The sequence below is a fragment of the Melanotaenia boesemani genome, chromosome 23 (genome assembly GCF_017639745.1).
Source record: "Melanotaenia boesemani isolate fMelBoe1 chromosome 23, fMelBoe1.pri, whole genome shotgun sequence".
Lineage (NCBI taxonomy): Eukaryota > Metazoa > Chordata > Actinopteri > Atheriniformes > Melanotaeniidae > Melanotaenia > Melanotaenia boesemani.
The window spans coordinates 7,277,098-7,296,862 of NC_055704.1; the positions used below are offsets into that span (position 1 = coordinate 7,277,098).

Sequence of the window (19,765 nt, forward strand, 5' to 3'; positions counted from 1 at the left end):
GGCCAAAAAGTGGTTTGACATGTATATTTTTGCATTTCTATGGATTTAAAATCCTTTAAGCAATAACACTGGCCATAAGGAACAATTGATATAATCAGACTTGGGTGACTACAGTGAATTACTTGGGGAAACACATTTTTATTACCAAATAACATCGCTTTTTGGACTGAGGCAATTTCTAGCATCAATATTGGATGAAGCTGTAGATCTCTTCATCCTTATACCCAGTAGTGTGGATAGATACAAGCATGTTACCACATTTCTTTAAGTGCATGGCAGCATCTCCAAATAAACAGCTCTACAGTCGTTCATGTTTACACTCCTTTCTTTCCACTCCAAGTTAATGAAATATATAGCAGCAGTCTAGTTCCATCTCATCTTCCTCTACTTGTGTCTTTGTAATTGTTTATGTTTTACACTTCTCTCCTGCCAGAAACAATTAACTGCATTAAAGAAAAGCATTTTCCTTTTTCCTTTCTATGCCTAAAAGAGCTAATGTGATCACTGGGGCTCCATATTGTATATGTCAGACACTTTCTCCCTGTCCACATTCATTCGTCACATTAAAAATTCCCTTTCATTCCAGGCTTCCTGTTTGTTTCCACCAGCTCAGAATAGGTCTGACATTTAATCTTCCCCTCCTGACCTTTCCTCTGGTATTAGCTGCATTAACAGGTTGTCCTCAACGAGTTAAAGGTGATATCACGTCCTGCGGTTCAGTCCAGGTCACGCGAAGGTTAAAACCTTTTATCAGTGCCATGCTTAAAAGTTTAGGTTAGAAGGCAGAAACATGTACACTGATAGATTGTATTCAATCTCATGACTTTTGCTGTGCAAAGAAGATGCAAGTCTATTTTACAGGTAAGCGCTACTTACTACTGTCATACTGTAGATGGTTTTATTTGTCATAGACTTTTATTATTTATCCAAGAAATATTTAAGTTACCTGTCACTTCAGTTCCCCGATATCCTAAACCAGGCGTGTCCAGCTCTGGTCCTCAAGGGTCACAATCCAACAGGTGTTCAATGTGACCCTGTCCCAACACCAGACAAAAATAAGAAGTCATTGTCATTGTTCATAGTTTCACTTGAGGCTTAAGCTGGAATTATACTCATGTGGCCTAAGTTCTTTGTAGGCTCAGCGTAGGTCCGCAGAGACTTGATGCACACCTCTTCCCAGGATGTGATCAGGACGTCATCAGTTCCAATCAACACAGTTAACATGAAGGGAGGATGTTGCCTTCTCTTAATCACCATGGAAACCAAGATGCTGCTGCTTGTTCTCAGTCTTTTGCAGTCACAATGCCAAACCCTTAAACTGATTATCATCCACGATGGCATCAAGGTTCGCTCTGCTGGATCCTGTTAACAAGTTTAAACAAGCATTTCCTGTTTTAGAGGTTTTATTGGACTCTCTTTAGAGTACTGTAACAGATTGCACCATTGTTCTCAGACTATTGATTAGAGCAAACACAATGATTTCTCTTAGTAGAAATGTCACATTGTGTCCTTTCATGGCACTGAGTGCAGTTAAATTTTTGTTGCCTGAAAGTGTGTTCGGAAATAACAGCTGGCATGTGATATTAAGACATCAGATGGAGCAGAGTCCAGGCTACCGGCGTCTCGCTGGAGGGACGATCATCCATCATGCCTTGTTGTGCTTGCTTAAAGTTGATGGAGAAAATATGTCAGACTCTTAACGGCAGCCCCACACAAGATTCGGACTCAAATGGATGATGGGGTCACCAGAGGGCTGCTCTGTTGTTGAGCCAATCAGTCTCCAAAGATCTGCAGAAATCCCGCTGGCTCTGTAGGTTTGAACACTTCAAACTTAAATTGGCTCAAAAGTCACACGTCAACTGTGGTAAAGACATCATGCAAAGAGAGTAAATTGCTCTTGTTCTTTGATTTGACTTTGTTTTAAATCCAGTCAGATATTTCTTGTTTTTCATCCAACTGTGTGCGAGCACCGAGCGAGTGCAGTCTATCGTTATGAATTAGCTTTGTGCCTGTTCATCTTGTTAATCTATGTATGACTATTATGTTTGTGTGTGTGTGTGTGCGCAATCATGCTGATGTTGACATCAGTCTTTAGCACAGCTTGCCTCTAACCCCGCCCACAGCTGCCAGCCTTCTCCATGTTTCTCTATGTGTGGTCCCAGAGCCTCAGGGCTCCATCTGTTGTCATGCAGGGCATCCAGCTCCCCTGACAGCACCAGAGAGAAACCATGAGCTGCGATACAAATTTAAAGGGACAGAGGGAAAGCTGCTTGACTCAAACAGATGAGGATACAGATCATAAAAAACATGAACTGTAGCAGGAAGAATGAAATCGCATTTTGAGCCTAAAGACGTCCATCTGTCTGTCCACCACTTTGTTTCAGGTCCATACCTCAACATATTCTGCACAGAGAGATGGTAAAGTTGAGTTTGAAACATTTGTGAATCCCAAAGACAGAAAACTGTGTCATTACTTTTAGAATATTTCAAATGATAAAGGGAAATTGGTTAATGGTACATACTGTTGCTGGAAGTTGAAAGAAAATTCTTATGAAATCTTTAGTGTCTTTTTAGAATGGGTTGACTATACAGGCCAAATAGACCCCCAATTACCTTTCCTGGACCAATCCTTGTCCTGCAAATGTGATTTTACTGCCTGCCTTGACCAGTCTGTTAAGCTGCTTTTTGTCCATCGCACTACAGCAACCAAACCAGGTGGTAAAGCTATAGGTCAGGATGTAGTCAATGGTGCTGCTGTATAAGGTGGTGTTGTGTGTGGTTGGGAGGCTTGTTTTCCTGAGCCTGTGAAGGGAGCGGACTCCGCAGAATTAGGCAGGGAATTCTAAAATATTGAACAACTTTTTTTTTGGTTTGCTTTGCTTTCACACTGCACTTTACTCAAGCAGATTAAAACACCTGAACAACATTATGCAGTTATAGCAACTGCTCACTAGGGGTGATATTGTCTGAAATGATCAAGAAAAGAAGAAGAAAATCCAGCTCATTGATTAGCCACGACTGAATAGTGGCTCATTCACTTCAAATAAACAATAGCGCAACAATAAAGTTCAGCAGTCTTCGGGTTTCTGGTTTTACTTTGGTGTTCAAACCTAATAGAATTTTACTAGTTAACTAAGGCCACCGGTTTTCAAGCAGACCAGAGTTTGCTTATTTGGTCCACACCACAGAGAAAATGAGCATTCACACTACTCCAAACTAAACGTACTATCCGTGGAAGCGGACCGGGTTTAGTTTAAAGCAGCGCTAGTGTGAATGTGTCCGAAGTCTCAGGTTCTAATGCTGCTGCACCAAAAGCAGATTGAACTCTTCGCCACAGACTGATGCAACATCTTGATGCAAACATTGAAGAATCTCAGCTGCCAACAGAAGTATAGTCTGCTCTTTTCCTTCTTGTAGAAGCTTCTGTGTCACATCTCCAATCTAGTCTGTTGTCCCTCTGAATTCCCAAGTACTTGTATTCCTCCACCACCTCTTCTCCTAGAACTGAAACACCACTTTGTTTACTCCTGTTCCTCAACAATCATCTCTTTTGTGTTGATCTGAGGTGTACACTGTGAAGAGAAATATTCTTCTATCACCATCTCCATCATAATCATTAAAAAACAAAAAGCATAATTTATGGCAACAAATGTTTATCTTTAATTGTTAATGAAACCTTTTGACTTTTTAGGAATTTAATGACAAAAATCCACATGATGATGACAGTACGATAAAAATGACCATATAGACAGACTTATTATTAAGGAAATGTTTTTCATAAGATTTGAGTTGAATAATTAGTAAAATAATAAGAAATAATTGTTGTGATTTTCCAAACACTGTTGAAAATATTTTCCCATTTGTGTTTTGTGCTCTAAATGAGCATAAAATTAATTGTACTAAGGTAAAATATCCTCCGCCTGCTTGTTTTCTGCCTTGGGATTGACTGATGGTGAGAAAAGCCTGAGCTGTGCAGCTTCAAGAGAAAATGGTTTTAAAATCACAGGGAATCCTTTTGCTATGGTGTCAGCTTAAATCTCGAGTGACTGAAACCTGTGAAACACCAACAACTCGCCTCCAGTATGACCTCAGCGTACAGGAGCTTCTCTATTTTTTTAACATGAAAAACCCCAAAACCTTCCACAAAGGAAATCTTTTACTTATAGCTCCTCAAGTTATTGTATTTTAGATGATAGAGTGAAGTCTGTAAGGGAGCATTTTCCTGCAGATGCTGCTGAAAGCTTGTTATTATTTGATCTTTTTTAGGAGGAATTATGGCTGTTTATTGCCATTTACCAGTTGGCTATAAGTGTGTCAATGAAGGGATTGGGAGTTGATAAAACTAATATAGTTAAAAGTGGTGATAATCAGGTGTTAGTGGGTGCCCTCTTCTATGTGAAGAAGGGGAATTTATCAGTCTGATTTTCATGAGGTGTTAATAGAAATGTATTAGAAAAGATGGAGCCCAACAAGATGTTTATATTGATTGGTTGGGCTGTTTCCTCCCTGTATCAAGCAGCTGAGTCAAAAGGCAACAGGTAAAAAACATTTTAGCCTCTGAGACCAAAAACAAACTTTATAGTTCAAGTGACATGTTTAGAGGAAGGAAAACTCCTAATTACAGCATTCATATCAGACATGGCAGTGGTAGTATCATGGTTTGTGGTAGCACAGGGTAATCTGTGTCAGGACAGCTTTCCACAATGGCTTTATAATTAATTCTGAATTAACCCCGTCACTGCCGAGTGTTATCACTTATGTTGTCACTAGTTTCTCAGGAACGGTAGTGTGTAACTCTGTGTGTTAAATTGTGATGGATAGTTTACCCTTTAGGTGACGTGTCATACTCAAGGCCTGCGGACCACATTCGGTCCGTGAATGAATTATTTTTGGCCAGCATGATCATATTTAATCACTATTAGAGCTGGCCTGATGAAAGAGCGCACACACTACTATAATACTACAAGTCCCACAATGCACTGCCAGCGCGTTTGTGTGTCAACAAACCTCACTCGTTCTCTAGCAGCCTGACTGAGCTGCTCACCTTTGTCAATGGCCCCTCTCCCCATAAATGGCTAAAGGAAAAGTGGACTTTGAAAACAGAGCATGTGTTTGTGGATGTGAAGGACAAAGCTGTGTCTTCTGTTTGGAGACAGTTCGGCTATAATAAATACAATGTAAGACGACACTTTGAAACGAAGCACCACGACATATACAAACATCTGGAGATAAAACGAAGGCTCTAAACGGGGTAGAATTAATAACCCTTTAGGCACCAGATTTTGTAACTGTGAGAAAAAATGCTGAATATGAACCAGAGTTTATGATGGCAATGAAATTACTATGAACTATGACTGACACACACACACACACATATAGACACACGAGATATACACACGATATATATATATATATATATATATATATATATATATATATAAAAAGAAGAAAAATAACGCTGCTCTATAGCTGCAAGAAAATGCCAAGAAAATGGTTTTAGGTAAATAGTAGCATAAATGAAGTTTCTGTTTGTGTTTGTTATGCCAATATTCTTTCTCCTGAAAGTCAAGACTCGAGAGAATGATGTGCAGATGAGAAAAGGCTTGGTTAGTGTTGATCTGTGTGTTATTTCTATTGTTGTAGTAGTAGTAGTAGTAGTAGTAGTGATGTTAGTACTACTATTACTAAGTCTTGTTAGTAATAAATGGGGATGCACAATAACTATCGGCCCAATAACCATCGGCCTGATAATTATCGGGCCAATAACAGGAAATTATAACATCATTCTGATCAGTCTGATTTCATAATGACTTGCCCCGATAACACACATATTTTTTTGTCAGCATGGCAGTGCTCGGCTTATACTATGAGACCTGAATGTTCTGCAGTCAATGCTGCGTTCATGTGACGTTGGCATAAAAAGAGAAAATCTGACTGGTAAAATGTAAGAATAACCCCTCATGTTGGAGGACAACTCGTTAAAACTCGGTCGTAGCTTTGGTACTTTTGTAATTTGTTATCTAACCAGAAAACTGACTGAGTTACTGACTTAAACAAACATCCAGTACATTTTTCGACATGTTACAATAGAAGCGTGAACTTTAAAAGGCTGAAAGCGTGACTAGCTCCCCGTGAATGCAGCACCACCAGCATGCAGCATAGCGTGCTTACTTTTGACAACAGAAAACATGGTGTCGATAGTGTGGGAATTCTTCAAGTTTTCTGAAGAAGACAGTTTGTTGGTTATTTGTAATAATGGTTCCACACAAGTTCCACGAGGAGGGAAAGGTAGCACGAACTTCAATACTACAAACCTGATCATCTGAAACATAATCATTGTTTTGACAGAGTTTTGAAAGCGTATGAAGACGTCAGGGCTGCTAAAGACACAAAAAGCTCCAAGCCAACTGCACAGACGCCACTGGGACTGACAGACATCCGTGAGGTGTTTGAGACATCTAAGAAATTTGCCAGACATGACCCACGGGCTAAGGCTGTTGAAGATTTGATCATGGAAATGATGGTGCTTGACGACCAGCCCTTTACCCTCGTTGAGGACAGAGACTTTTCTCATCTGATTCCTCACTTGGAGCCGTTTACGATGCCGAAACGACGCTACTTTCCATCCATGTATGATGCTATCGCCAAATGTATTCTCACATTATATCAAATAGTTCTGTTTGATATCTTTAGCAAATGTTTAAGAGGCATGCTAAAAGTTTTTCACTGGAAAAAATCTATATCTCTTCATATGAACAGTGAAAAGTCTTTTAGGTTTTGTTGGTATTGATGTCATGATCTTAAGTGTGTTTGTTATCGGTATCGATTTAAAAAAAAATGGTCATCGTGCATCTCTAGTAATAAATCCTGTTCTGGTTGGTCTTTATGCTGCTATCTCTGTTGATACATTCATTTTATCCAGCAGAGACACACTGAAGGTTGCACAGTTCACGCAAAAAATCCCACCAAACCAACACTTTGCTCTTTCGCAAAGCTACTACTACATTCTGATATATATCTTGTTAGGGACCATTAAACTGTGTATAAAATATTTTTGTGGTCTTATTGGTGGACATGTGAGAACAGCTGTAACCTCATATAACGGTTAAATTCTGTATTTCTCTCAGGGTGTCATTATTTCAGCTACTATTGAGGAAAAAATGTTCAGCACCACATATCTTTTCTGTTTCTACTGTTTTAAGCAGCACAGCAGGAAATGTAAGAGAAAGCAGAAAGTAAAAAACACAAACGTCGGCTGCATGTAATGTATCTGACTGTAGTGAATCTGTTGTGAATCCTAGTGTATTGATAGTATTCTGAGCTTCATGTGGAGCTAAAGATGGAGGCGTCTGTCTGCAGATAGTTGGTTGTATTCCCACTTTTCCCACTGACTTTACTGGAAGATTTCCTCTGATGCTTTGACATATGTTACCTTAATGTACTTGATTATTATTCCAGCTTTTTTAATCATGCTAGATTAAGGTTAAATTAAATCTCCAGGCTTGTTGAAGGAATTTCCAAAGCTCTTTTTGGTTTTTTTTTTTTGGTTTTTTTGTTGCCTTTTTTGTTCTCTGTCCAGATGATCCCACACTGCTTCAATAATGTTGAGGTCCGGGTTCTGGGGAGGATCCATCCCTCCATCAGACTTGTCACAAATTTTCACTCCAGTTCTTGTGTCTTGTGGCATAATTCAGCTTTTTCTCCCAGTTTACCTTCCTTAATAATGGCTTCTAGACATCCACCCTTCCATGGAGACCATTGCTGATTATCAGCCAACAGTAGATTGTTCAAGTGAAGGTCCAAAAGCATCTCTCAGGTTCTGGTTCAGGTCCTTTCTGGATTTGTTCAGTTGCCTGTTATTTCGACACAACTTTGGCTTATCATTGAATCACGAGCCTTGTTTCTGCTATGGTGATTCATATAACTGGGTTAAAAATAAAAGGAAAAAGCAAAAAATGTCCAAAGAAAGACTTGAAAAACACTGAAAGTCTTGAAAACACTTCAGTCAAGAAAGCTGGAAAACTATTGATCAATAAGAGAAATGTGAAGAAATAAGGACTTGATCAAACATTTTGTATTGTACTGTGTGCAAGTCTAACCTTTATAAAACCAGGAAATTGATTTTTTTTTATGGATATAAAATGTCTCGTGAGTTTGTCCAGGCCAAGAGAAAATTGGAGCATTAATCACAGGTCAAATACAACAGCAGCAGTGTTCAACCATAACATTTTAGCCAGATATACTCCTTTAAGGATAAAATATTAATCTGGCTAAGATTCAGATTTTGCAGCTAATTGCAGTGTTTAAATGCTGCTTTTCGTCCAGGTTTAGAAACAGATAGATGAAATGCATCCTGAGAGCAAATAAAATGGCCTTGTACACTTTTTAACTTATGAAAGGTAAGTTCAGCAAAAAGAAAAAATGCTTACCTGGTAAAATAACCCTACCAACAGTGCATGCATTAGAGTACAACAACATGCAGGGGTGTGTGAAAGTTTGTAGGTTTCTGATGAACTTTAGTGCTATGTAGCAGTGGTGGGTCACATCAACATGATAGAGCCGAGATATTTAAAAGCAGTAACTACCTTTAGACTCCTTTTGAAGAAAAATCTTATGGCTAGAGTATGTTGAATGCACGCATAACTGACCTATGATAGCATTAACCCTAAGTTTTGACTCAGAACAAGTTTTTAATCAAACAGTGTGTTTGTTGAAGCTGACTATGAGTCTGATTAGGAACAGGTTTAGAGCAAAACACCACCATGTTGTTAGTACAAAAGGATATACAAACACAATCCTAATCAATACAAAATGACACAGGAGACGTTTCAGTCATCAATTTAAACATAAAAGGTGAATGAAAGTGGCTCGAGGACGAAGCCCTGTGGAACACCTGATACATTTTTTGGCTGCTTGTCCTGTGATCTCTCAAATATACAGAGACAGACCTACGCTCGAGTTTTCATTTAAGTATTAACTCTGCTATATCACTGGCTCTGCTGAGTGCCTTTACTTTCATTTTCAACAATTTCTCATGAACAGTAATATGTGACTCTGTGGGGTAAATTATGATAGATAGTTTATCCTTTAGGTGAGCTATAGATGTTTTCCAGGCATTTATATCCCACCCATTAAGTTTACAATACAGCCAGAAAATGTAGTGATTATTCAGAGACTATATGGTAAATCCACGAGTTGACCATGATAACACCATTATTTATAACATTATCACATTTTTGTTATATATATATATATATAGATAGATAGATAGATAGATAGAAGTACTTTATTCATCCCAAGCTGGGAAATTTAGGTGTTGCAGCGATACAGTCATTTAGTAGTTGTGCTTCTTAAGGTAGCAAAAAATAAAAAACAGTATAAAAATTTCAATATCTACAAGACTTATACAAGGAGGTATTTAGCTATACACAGTAAGAAGTGAGAATAGCCAGCAAATAATATAGTCCAGTGCAATGATTAGTAGTGACAGTTGTTTTCAGTGTCCTATATATATATAGATAGAAAGATAGATAGATTTTTTTTTTTTTTACCTGGAAATTATGATAAAGCTTATTCCTGTCAAATGTTCCACCAATCAGAGAGCTTAAATTGACCATAATGTCCAATCAGGAGCAGCCAAAGACTAACACGATAGCATAAAGTTCTGTGTGTGTCTGAAAAGAAGAAAAATAATCCTCCTCTATGGCTGGAATAAAGCCAAGAAGATGTTTTGATGCACAGTGCACCAAAACCATGCTGAGTTGGACATGGTTTTGTGAGGATAGTAGGTAAATAACATAAATATCTGTAAATGAGGAATAAGTGTAAATATGTGAATAGTTTTTGTTGTGTTTGTTTCAATGCCAACATTTTTTCTCCTGAAAGCTAAGAATTGAGAAAATGATGTGCAGATGAGAAAAGGCTTGGTCACTGTTGATCTGTGTGTTATTTCCACAAAGTTCTGTTGGTAAAAAATTCTGCTTTCTTCTTCTGGTCGGCCTTTATGCTGCTATATCTATTCATACATTCATTTTACATCATTTTAGCCTCATAATCTGACAGCTGAAGCTGTCCTTGAAAAATAATGTCTGTTTAGTGACTGGGATTTAAAGGATTAAGCTTCTACATGTAGTTTTACATGTAGAAGTTTAATGTACTTTATAAAAATTAGAAAAAAAATGGGCTGGATTTTTAAGCGTTAAACACTGAGTGAAACATGCAACTTTGAATGATCTTTAAACTTTTGCACAAACCTATTTTTAGTTTTTCTTGTCCCGATTAACCACTTTCTTTTACTTCGTTTTTTGGTGGTAAAGTTACTTTGGATAAATAGGTGATTAGGTGGTCACTTCAGTTAATCTTCAGATTTCTTCAGTAAATTAAAACATTTTCCAAATGATTTCATCAGCATAAGTTGAGGTGAGCACACACCTGCTTGCTTTCTTGCCTGACAATAAAATTAAAATTCATATATGAGCTTTCTCCTGGCGTCTGTTTGTAAAGAGGTACAGCAGAAGAGCTCACCTGCTGAATATATTATCATTAAATCAGGTGTTCAAAGCCCATGAGTCCAAGTTGAGTTTGATACTGACCCTGATCCCTGGAAACACAAGGCCTTCGCTGGTTCTGAGCTTCCTCTGCTTCACTTTCCATTCTTTGAACCAAAAGATGCTCCAGCTCCTTTATTATGAAGCACAAACTGGGTCCCAGTCTGGGAGCAAGTCGAGATAACTGAAGAAGCGATAACGGGCCTCTCCGGGCTTCCGTAGGAAGTCATTTGACGGTTCCAGCGGAGCAGAAATCTTGCAGAGCGAGTGGAGGCTCAGGTGATCCCACCGTCAGGAGAATTACACTGAATATCTGTGTGTGTCTGAACGTGTGTGTGAGAACATGCCAAGTGGACTAATGTGTTCTTTTGAGTTCTGGCTCCATCTGGGATCCACAGAGACACACAGACGGCACCGCCCGAGGTGCAGCACACACACTCAAACACACAAAAACACACACCTCTATGCTCAGTCCTCTACTCGTGTATTTTTTCATCTTTTTCTTCCTCCTTTCTTTTTTCCGCTTTGTTCCTCGCTCTTTCTCTCAAGCCGTCACCTCGAGGTGACACACAACAGCAGATGGACCGAACTCAAGCACACACAGCTCTGTGCACACGTGCACACGCGTGCACAGAGCTGCAGGCCAGTCAGCTGTCGGCCTGCTGCTGCCTCAGTGAAGCTGACAGCTGAAGTCTCTTCCAGTCATCCGCGTCATTCAGAGCTGTTTGAGGGAATTTAGCATTAATATTCAATAAAGCAAAGTGGACTGTCTTTTTCTGGAACACACTGACTTTTACTAAGTTTTTCCATGCACAGAAATGAAAGGATACAAAGCTTTTTATACTACTTTTATGTTCCATCTGAGGTTCTCAAAGGTTTGACTGTGGTGGCAAGCCTGGATTAAAACCTTAACACTGTAAAGTTGCACCCTATCAGCCACGACATCCCAGATTGCTGGTCTCCATGAGGTACCTAGGATTTCAAAGACCAGAATGGGAAGTAGAGGCTTTAGTTTTCTCAGGAAACAGCTGTTGTTTTGTGTGTGGGGCACAGAAACTTTCTCAAGTTTTAAAGTCAGATTTAACACATCTGCTAGTCTATGTCTTTTGGCCTTTCAGGTAAAGGTCTGTGGTCTGATAAGATCTTATGTATCCTTGCTTTTATCATTTTAATTTCCTTTATTAATGTAATATGCTTTTATTTTTATCTCTCAGATCTTGTTTTATTGAGCTAATGTTTTTACTTGTTTAATTTTACTGTTGCGTTCTTGTATCAATTTTATCTTGTAAAGCACTTTGGGTTTTTTCTTATGTGCTTGATGAAGTTGAGTTAAGTAGCACGCTGGATTTGCTTCCAGGATGCTGCATCACTTTTCATTAATTTCACTTTACACACTGTATCACATGCTAGATACTGGATATCAAAACACCAGCTGTTTTGAAAGTGCATCATGGCTGATTCATTAAAGAAATGATTGATTGCAAAGTTTAATTGAACATAATGCTACAATATTAAAATAAAAAGGGAAAATAAAACCAACAAAAGACAATACAAACATTTAAACAGAGTGGGTGCAAGAATAATCTTATCTAATCCCACCCCAATAGATTCTTAGCCATTATACCTCACATACAGTACTAATATTAACCTCAAGGCATTACATCATCTTATAATGAAACAATAGTGATAATAATGATAATAATAAGTATATACATCAGTATCTCCTTAAAGAATACATGTTTGTCATGAAAGAGAAAGGGACAGAGCAAGAGACAAGACAAGCGTCAGAATCAGGCTTTAAGAAGTGAGTGATTGATTTTAATCACTGACTGAATATTTGTCCATATAAATTTAGCCGTTGACAAATATTTCTTCTTTCCTATTGAAATCTGTTTGGAAATTCACCTGAAACATCTCCTAGATAAAATGATCTGATCCGTTGTGTGTTTACACATTGCATACTAGACAGTTTTTTTCTTTATTTTGACCCTTTTGACTCTCCATAATCTTTAACCCTTTCAGTTTCCAACTAGAACATTGTATCCACCACAGTCCAGTATTTTGCTGCTGCCATTTTTAGTCTCTCCTGAAACTCATAACGTCACTTCAACCAATGTGGTTCAAGCATGGGCTGAAAGAACATTCACCACAGAAACTATGAGAATACGTTGTTTTCCTGCTGATGTGATCATGAAAAGGTTTAAACGACCCCTCGTCATCGCATTGAAAAGCAGACTTTTTTTTTTTTAAGCCTGTCCTGTCCAACAAGCAGAATGATGGTCTGGCTGCCATGTTGTATAGAACAAAGTTGGTTTGTCAAGAGGAGCTTTATGGATGTAAAGGTGTTCTTGATACTTCAGTATTTTTTATTTTAAATTATTTACATAAATTTACATAATACATAAATGTGGACCTGACAGAGGGGATGAAAGAAAGGAAAGTAAACAGAAAAGAAAAGGAGAGGTAAAAAGTGGAAGCAGGGGAGAAAAATACAACCAGAACCAGAAAAAATAATAATCTTCTTCAGTAATTCTTGTTGCAGCAGTACCTGAAGCGAGAAGAGGAACATGTGATTTAAAATGTTCAGCTTATTTGACAAAGTGCAACGTGGAAACAAAATCAGAAGAAATCTACATTAGTAAAAACAATTCAAGAGAATGATGATGCTGAATGTGGAAAAAATAAGTTAATAAGATGTTTATTTTACGGTGCTGTTTTATATTTTTAGAATCTTGTTAGTTGTAAATTATTATTTCAGCTGTTATTGGAGGGAAACTGACTGATAATGAGATGAAAAGTTGACCGACTCTTGGTGAAATCTGAAGTCGTTTGAGCTCTCTACATCTGCTGCTCATTCCTCAACACAGATTGTTCAGCTTTGTTGCCCGCTCTGATTGCCTGAACCAAATCAATCACTGAGAGAAGCTTGTATGGTGTTTTAGTTCTTCATCTATTGTAAACACATTATTTTTAAGTTGGCTCTCTGCCTGCACCATCAAACAGCTGTCTTGGATCCTGCAACTCGTTTTTTCTCTCTTATTATCTCAAACACAGTTTGGGGCCTCTGGGATTTGTGTGGATGCCTTTGATATCTACTTTGGCAGAGTTGCACAAAAACACTCAGATTATTGTCGTTCCTGGAGAAGTGGGTGCACTCTTTAATTTTCCACCACAGTATTTTCTTGGTGGCCTGTTCAGGAAAGGATAACCGCTGTTATGAGTAGATGTATTAAAGGGTACTGCTGTGTTTGGCTTCCACTAGTATTGGGATATTATCAGATATCTCCTCTTTCTTGACACGACGGAATAAAGATCAATAAGAAAAATTAATGCAAACCGATGCAAACCATGCATTCCTACAACTCTCCAATGAGCAACTGGTCCGTCCGTAGAAAACTCCCAATCGATAATCAGTTATGACATCAGACACATAGACAAATACTTTGATTGGCTGGCATCTCGGCTGCTGCTTGAGAAAGGTGAACTGTTCTTAACAACCGATTATTAGTGTTGCAAAAATATTTGTCTGTGTAACTCTCAGCACTCAGAGACTGAAGGACTCTGCCAAATTGGTCAATACAGACGGGCTAAGCTAACAGTGCTAAGCTAAGCTAGTGCTAATCGTCTGAATCAATAGATTCAGACGAATGCTGATTGTCTGAAATCTAACTTAAACTGGGAAGGCCCGGTTCTCGTTCAGTGGTGTGTGAATGTGTATGAATGTTCGGGGATGGGCCTTTGGCACTGATTGGCTGCTACATTTCCGTCAGTCTGACCCAGGACAGCTGTGGCTACACATGTGGTTTAACACCAACACGTATGAATGGGGAGTGAATAAATAATGAATTTACTGTAAATTAATGCCTTGAAAAGTTCTATCATCATCATAATGATATTGTAAGCATTTTCTTCCAGTAGGTGATTGTTTCCCAGTACATGCGTAGGATGGGGATTGATTTGAAGACGAGATTAGATTCAATCCTTTGGTTTTCGTTTGCTAGGCTATTGTTTTACATGAATTGACTTGAATGTACACAGTTTTGAATTTAATTGAGCACTGGTTTGATTGGCCCCCTGTGAAAATTTGCCTAGAGACTCTAAAATCACCTCTGGCCATAAAGGTTGAGTGTTTGCATCCTGTCCTGCTGTCTGTGTTTAAACAATGTTGTTGTTTGAAGTATTTTTAAAATTGATTTAATTCTGCATTTTCATGAAATCATTCACTGCCTCGCTGGCCACAGATAGAAACCATGCAGTAACACTGCTATAGTAGTTTGTCTTTAATCCTTAAAGCAACCCCTTAACACCGACCATGTCGCCGACAGATGTTTACATGCGTTGTTCTAACTACCGTAATTCCTAGACCATTTGTGCTATAAAAATAATTCAAACAGTTCCTGAAAGTAGAGAGAATGGCCTTTGCACTCATATAAGGTTTATTACGGTAGGCTGCTGCAATCGCGAGATACGACAGGTCAAACACAGACGAGACTTTACTTTGCTGAGTCACACAGCGCAACAGCGGAAAAGAGCAGAAAGAGGACAAAAGAGGACAAAACGAGTGGACTTTCTTGAAGAAAATGGATTATAAAACAAAAACTTAAAGTCCAAGGCTCCCAAACTTTCTGGGGCAGATGTATAATAGTTGAACTTTCACATTTGACATGTGTAACCTTTTGTCTAATGGCATTCAGAGTTTCTCATTTCATAAAAACCTTGAAAATCTAGTTTCGTTTTTGTTTTTTTCCCTATTTGAACTTTTATTACACACTGACAATATGCAGTAATGTTAAACAACTGCCAGATATTGAAAGCAGAGGTAATCCTGGAAAAAGGTGTAAAAGCAATTATTTTATAGCACATTTTCTGACACATTTACAGCCAAAACAACTAAATATATCCAGGCGGCCTGTTTGAGGCTTAGGTGTTAAAGAGTTAAAAAAAACCTGAAACATTTTACCTTTAGGTACCAAAATTGTGTCTACCATCCAGGGGCGTTTCCTGGACCTGGGAACATTAGGGGCTGTGCCCACACCCTCATGAAGAAATCTCAGTGAACCAACACCGTAAAAACTGCTTTTTATTTAAGCTTTCTAGCATTGTGTCACCTTGTTTAAAGCAAAATACGTGCTTTGTGCTACGCGCAAATATATGCTTCGATATGTATTTAGTTTCAATCTTAAACGTGACAATGTAAACAAGATCTCTAAAATCAGTATTAAACTTTTACTTTTCCAGACATCTGCTGTTTATCTCCACAACCTGCTCTTTAGTGCACATCTTCTACAACAAAATGATGAACGTGAACTGTTTTCAGTCACTTGCAATTTTCAGAATAAAGACCACACTGTAGTATTTACTACCTCTCTATCATCTGATCTGTCTCTTCCTTCTTTCCCTAAAGGCTTCATCACTTTCTTCCATCATTTCCCTTCTTTCCATCTTTCACTTGCTGTTTTCCATCTTTACCACTACTACTTTTTCAGTAGTACAGCTTAGTTTAAACTCGTGGTATACTCTGATTTTTCCTTCCCAGTCTCGAACACCCCTGTCCTGGAGCAACACACACATACAAGAACCACCAACCTCATTAATACAGTATACACCCACACAAAGGTGAGATCATGAAAGACTGTTTTTTTTATTCCAAATATAAATGTATTGTGAGCAACATAAAATGTAAAACACTCTTTAAAACTCTTTAACTACTGACCAGCCAGTGACCTGGAGGTGAACAAAAACATCAGTAAATAAATTTATAATAAAGCTGTTCTTTATTTATCTATATTTAAACTACAGCAGCATCTAGAAACCAAACATCCAACACTAATGGGAAAGTCGTTTCCATCTACTACAACACAAATGCATGCACGCGCGCACACTCACACACAGCAGCGGGTAAACCAGTGAAATACATAGACTTCACCACTGGGTTTAATGCAAATGTGTAGAACAGAAAAGGGCAGGGCTAACGGTTTAGTACAGCTAGCCTAACCTTCGAAGTATCAAGTATTGTCACGAATGATCTGCCTAACGTAATTTTATTTTTAACACATACAGGGTTTAAATAACTTGTCTGTTTACCTGTTTCGTGTGTTAGCCCAGAGTCTTGCTGCCCATTGGCAGCGACCACAACTGAAGAGTTGTCTCTCGTCTCTAAATAAAAAACCGTCTGATGTCCATTTTTGACCACTAATAATGACCGCTCGAATAACACCAGAGTTCAGATTAGGGATAAAACGCCGGGCTGTCAGCCAACACGGAGGATTCCCGCTTCCAGAAAATTCCTCTGTGATTGGTGATATTGTGCCTGTGTTGCATTCACAAAAGCCAGGAAATTACAAAAACTACCATATTCTTTGATGTCATAAGGCAGCTGAGAGAATGTAAACTTATTCCTTCTGGGATGAAAACACATTCAGGGCTTGATGTGAAATGTTCGGGGCTAGAGGCCCAGGCCAGGCGACGCCCCTGCTCCCGTCATAAAAATTAAATGTATACATTTTTTTTTCCCACATCAGATCTTTTCAACAACTTCAGTCCTAACTGTATATATAAAAATATAATTAAAAACTTGAATTTTAGGTATTTATGGAAAAAACACAAAATATGCATTATGAAATATGAAGCTTATAGTCTTATCAACAATATGTGTTTATAATGAAGTCAGTTGGACCAAATCAGCCTCAAGGTAAAGACTGCTGGCATTATGTTTGTCTCCTATACAAAATTCAGTAAAGGGGGCCATGAAATTTTAAGCATAATAATAAAAGAAAGATCTGGTCAAGTTTCATACAAGTAGCCCTAAAACTTTTGGTTTGGTTCTCGAAGGTACCTCAAGGGTTAATCATGTTTCTACTCAACATTATTGACAATCATGTATGTATTATTATATTATATTATTATAATGTATTTATCTCTCATATGAAAGTCATTCAATATGTCCGTTAATTTCCTGTCAGATCAGGTCGGTCTTATTGCTGCCCTGCTGTTTCAGATCGCTCTGAGAAAATTCACAATCTCTGCTTTTTGTCTGCACCTCCAGCACAAAACAGACAGAAACCGAATGAAGATGTTATCACTGTTCCATTGCTCCAAAGTCTTTTAACAATTTCTTTCCACGACCTCACCACTGAGAGGTAATTTGGAGGCTGCTCTGTAGTTCAGAGGACAGGATGGATGAAGGCTTGGTGTCTCCAGGACATGGACTCTGTTTCAAAGCACTTTGGGAAACAGCCAGAGGTGAGGAATTTATTTCCAACAGTAAGCTAAGCAGAGCCAAAACCATCCAAGACCTCTAAGTAAGAGTTTAAAGGGATTATTTCCGAAGAGCTGGAGGACGACAGTCGCAGATGGGACTCTGCGCCTCTGATCCAGACGAGATACTGGGCTGAATTGATTTCACAAAGGAGAGCAGAGAGCCTTCTCAGCTGAGGAGCCAACGTCAAACTCAGGGTTAAATATCTCGCCAACACCGTTAAGCCAAAACGAAGGGCTGCATTGAATGCTTAGTGGAGGGGCTTAATTGCTTTTCCCTGACTGGCTGGGGGGGGGGGGGGGGGGGCACTTCAAAGATAAATCTCATGGGAACTCTTGCTGTGAAAGTATGTTAGTCTTTGTTGAAATGGAAAATGTGTTGCTAATATTAGTCTGCACAGACTTGAAAACTTGAAATTGTGAACTGGAGGAAACCATCCAGACATTTCCTCCAGAGGAAAAATCTAACCTTAATTTGAAGCTTTGGAGAAAAAGCTGTCAAGTTTCAGTGAAATGTAAATAACTACTTCTGTTCAAGTACTTCAATTAAACAAAACTGAACCTTGACATCGAGTACTATTACTCAATTGAACCGCTTTTATCTTCCATCCTTAGTTACTATTTAATCTTCGGTAGGTTTTAGAAGGTTTGCAATATTCTGAAAAACTTGGAGACATTTTTTTATTGAAACTGAGGTGAAAGATTTAGTTTAATGAACTAATTTCATAATCATTCAATGAATTTTTTCATTCCAAAATATAAAAATCTCCCACTTCCACCTTATTTAGTGCATGAAATTGCTGCTTCACTTTTCAATAATTGAATTCAAACAAAGCAAACATGATGAAGTTCGTCTGACACTCGGACATGACAGCTTTTTTTTTTTTTAAATTAAACAATCATTCAGTTAATTAAGTAAATAATGAATAGATTAATAAAAAAAATCACGAGTTAAATGCTGATTTTAAGGGTGTGAAATTATTTTTAAAAATTGAAGGATTCTCTTTATCCCTGCTTCATATGAAGGGATTTATTGACATTGTAGGGGATACCTCCTCAGCTGCAGGCCTTATTGCTGAATCATTCCCAACACAGATTACATTTCGTTGCTCTGACAGTGTTTTTATTTCCCTTTCTCTTTTATCTAACACCAACTAGCAGTTAGCCTTATAACTGTTGTTTATTATTTTTAATTTCTTTAGTCCCACCAGGATTTCACTGCATTTTTATGATTTGGCTGAAGCAGTTTTAAAAAATAGTCTACAAAAGAACATTACACTGATCAGGCAACCTTCCATGTACCCTCCAGGAGCTGGTCCACAGTTCTACAACCAGAACAATAAACCACACCTTCCCTGAATCTGAGGTTTGACCCTTTCCAGGTCTCCCGGGTAGATGGATGCTGAAGAGTGTGATTTTTTGATTGATTTTTGAAAAAGGGGAACACAAAACAATTTATCTCTAATAAATAATAATAATAATAAAAAACAGCAACATGTACAATAATGTGCATGTACTCATTAAAATGTGCATTCTGTTTTCATATGAAGCAGTTACACCAGTCTGGCCTTGATTTACCCTGGAAGTATTAGTTCTGTTTGATCTGCTGGGCTCCAAGTCAATACACACTTGGCTCCAGTGCTTTAAAGACTTGTGGGTAACCTTGAAATTTGTAGTTCAAACCAGTGCTACCAGACATTTTTTTCTGGTCTGCAAACCATGAGGTGCTCTCTATCTCAGGCTGGAAATGGCCACATCAGAAAAAAGAGACGATATGGAGAGACTGAGCGGCAGTAAACTGAAACTCCAAACCCCAGCAGAGCAGCTGGCTTTGGACTGAACTTCTACCTCCTGGTTTGGATTGGATATTAGATGGTGATTGATTGACTGGTGTAAATATTTGCTTAGGGGTGCAAAGCTTCAGAGAGGACTAGCCTGAACCAAAATGTGTCGCAGGGCGA

The 19,765-nt window shown here is 38.3% G+C and overlaps 1 protein-coding gene and 2 long non-coding RNA genes across 3 annotated transcripts in view; 2 read left to right on the forward strand and 1 right to left on the reverse strand.

Annotated features, from left to right (window-relative positions):
- LOC121634510 lies at positions 1-15,274 on the forward strand. The gene is made up of 3 exons (XR_006009252.1): positions 1-12; positions 6,593-6,594; positions 15,110-15,274. It is a non-coding gene; the product is annotated as an uncharacterized LOC121634510 (long non-coding RNA).
- The window catches only part of LOC121634490 (thyrotropin-releasing hormone-degrading ectoenzyme-like), a 290,942-nt gene that overhangs the window by 76,168 nt on the left and 195,009 nt on the right, over positions 1-19,765 (forward strand). The gene's annotated exons all lie outside the window — the stretch shown is intronic.
- The window catches only part of LOC121634507, a 16,206-nt gene continuing 11,675 nt past the window's right edge, over positions 15,235-19,765 (reverse strand). Inside the window, exons 3-5 of the long non-coding RNA XR_006009249.1 lie at positions 18,362-18,366; positions 16,896-16,904; positions 15,235-15,304 (exon numbers count right to left, since the gene is read on the reverse strand). This is a non-coding gene — a long non-coding RNA (uncharacterized LOC121634507). The remainder of the gene's footprint in view (positions 15,305-16,895; positions 16,905-18,361; positions 18,367-19,765) is intronic.